Source organism: Petromyzon marinus, chromosome 1 (genome assembly GCF_048934315.1).
Source record: "Petromyzon marinus isolate PM22_M1 ecotype Great Lakes invasive population chromosome 1, UKy_Petmar_22M1.pri1.0, whole genome shotgun sequence".
Taxonomy (NCBI): Eukaryota; Metazoa; Chordata; class Hyperoartia; order Petromyzontiformes; family Petromyzontidae; genus Petromyzon; species Petromyzon marinus.
This window is the reverse complement of record NC_133667.1, coordinates 5,678,335-5,680,691: the sequence shown is the minus strand read 5'-3', so window position 1 is coordinate 5,680,691 and position 2,357 is coordinate 5,678,335. Positions and strand designations below refer to the sequence as shown.

The window sequence follows — 2,357 nt, the reverse complement described above, 5'->3', positions numbered from 1 at the left end:
TGTCTGTGTGTCCCTCTGTAACCTTACGTCGTCACGGTGTATAATTTCTGATCCATGTCCTACATTATCATAATGATATCATCCTGCTCGTTAGCTCATGGGTCGAGAGAGAGGGGGCGTCAAGACGTTGAGAGTGAGAGATGGATGGGTACGAGACGGACAGTGCGCGTGGTGCAGGCGGCTGCTGGATGCGCGTGTGGGTGGCGCATGGGGCGGGTGGCAAGTCCGGTGGTGCTGGACGGGTGCCAGCAACACCTACAGGTGACACCAGCTGGTGGCACGATGACGGCCCGCGCGCTACTGCCAGCAGCGGAGCTGCGCGATGCGCTCAGAGGAAATCCCAGCCTCACCCGAAAGCCGAAAGTAACGGAATGCGAAACGGGGAGCTTTCGTTGTTTCAGGCGAGAGCGCTCCCCAGCAGCAGAGCGCGGCGCGGCCACACGGGGCCCCAGAGTCGACGCGCGGAACTCGAGCAACGCCGCCTCTGAGTGCACTGCTGCAGGAATGAGAACATTGTGTAACAAAGAAAAAACTATTCCTGGGTAGTAAGTGTTAATTGCTCATGCCTCAAAAGTACAGTAAATGGCTATTATTAATCGGCACGGAGTGAATGGTTACTTGGCTACGAGACGCGATTCTAGCGCTCGCTGCACGAGTTCTTCTTATCGCGATATTTGATTTTATCGCTGCACGAGTTCTTCTTATCGCGATATTTGATTGTATCGCTGTACGAGTTTTCCCTATCGCGATATTAGTGACAGAGCGAGGAGGCCCAGGTCACTCCTCCTCACACCCAAGGGGCGCGGTTGGACGGCTTCGCTTCAGCGAGCACAGCCGCCACGCAGCTCACGCGGTGGTGGCCCCGAGGCCAAGTTGACTGCAGGGCCCCCCAGTGCCACTCTCAGACAGGGGCTGGCCCCTAACAAGAAAAACCCTCGCAGTCTTTCCAAAAGGAACACAGCGCAGCGAGTACACAGCAGGATGCAATTACGTTGGCGATTGTTTACACTTGAGATGAATGACTATCACTGTGCCGCATACTCCGGATTAGAAGACAAACTCTTCCCTCCTGTATCTTGCTTAGCGGTTAGTGGTGCGTCTTATAATCCGGTACGTGCGCGCGTGTGTGTGTGACCACATTTGTATGCGTGTATTGACGACGAGCACAGCTTTAGGCTGCGTCTTACTGTTCCGGAGCGTCTCATAACCCCGTGAATGCGGTGACTGTCGACTCAGATGACGACGCTGCGGGCGGCAGCCTCCTCCTCTGTTCTCGTCTGAGACGCCGCCCGCTCCATGCACCCAGGGGCGACGCCGGGTCCCGGGGGACGATGGCTGCAGTGCTACCGGGCCCAGGTCGGCCAGGGAGCCCCCTCCCCCCACCCCTATTCACAACGAGGCGGGGAGGTGGCACTGTTGGCGGATCCCATCATCATCAGCATCCGCTGTCGCCACCACCACCACGAGTGGTTCTCGTGACCCGCGAGGTCTCGTGGTGTCGCGGTCTCTGCCGCTCCTGCGAGATCCTCACAGCGCTCGGATGTCGCGGTCGAGGTCACCGCTGCTCCAGCGAGGCGACTGTCGCCTGTCACGCAGCGTGGGGTAACACGGAGGTCGGATTTGCGAGATAATTGTTATAATAATAATACTAAGCTCTCTTTGTATACAGCGCCTTTCATATTGAAGTTTTCTCAACGCGCTGTACGTAAAATGAATCTACACGCACAAGTATTGATAACATCGAAGCCAAATAAAAACCTGCCAATAACAATATTAATGACTACACTCCAAGTCCCCATGATGTGGATGCTGTGCGGAGCGACATTCGCTGTGGTTGACAGGACGAGCGAGTGGCAGGAAGATGGTCAAGGAGTGTTTCATGGTGTGGTTGTACTGCGAGATAGGATGCGATGTACACACAACGACTGTATTCGTGATTATCCGGGCTCATGATGGACTCATTGACGGCTTATGTTGTAGTCGTTTTGGATGAATCTGTATTGAAGCCCGTTGTTGGTTTAAGGAGCATAGCTGCATGTAGATGCATTTATATTGATGCGTGTGTATCTATACAGATGTATGTGTATCTATACAGATGCATGTGCATCGATACAGATGCATGAGTATCTATACAGATGCATGTGTACTATATAGATGCATGTGTATCTATACAGATGTATATGTGTACTATATATGTGTGCATGTAGCTGCATTCGTGCATACATATGCATGCACCTGTCTACATACGTGTGTGTGTGTATGAATGTACAGTACGTGTCTACATACTGTACAAATGCGTGCGTGTATATATGTGTGTGTACGTACCGTCACTTTCGTTACGTCATTCCCCTTGCAAT

At 52.9% G+C, this 2,357-nt stretch overlaps 1 long non-coding RNA gene across 1 annotated transcript; it reads left to right on the top strand.

Annotated features, from left to right (window-relative positions):
* The first annotated feature begins 873 nt into the window (after window positions 1-873).
* LOC142906530 (uncharacterized) lies at window positions 874-1,773 on the top strand. Its single transcript, XR_012930349.1, has 2 exons — window positions 874-1,110; window positions 1,237-1,773. It is a non-coding gene; the product is annotated as an uncharacterized LOC142906530 (long non-coding RNA).
* Window positions 1,774-2,357: the final 584 nt, after the last annotated feature.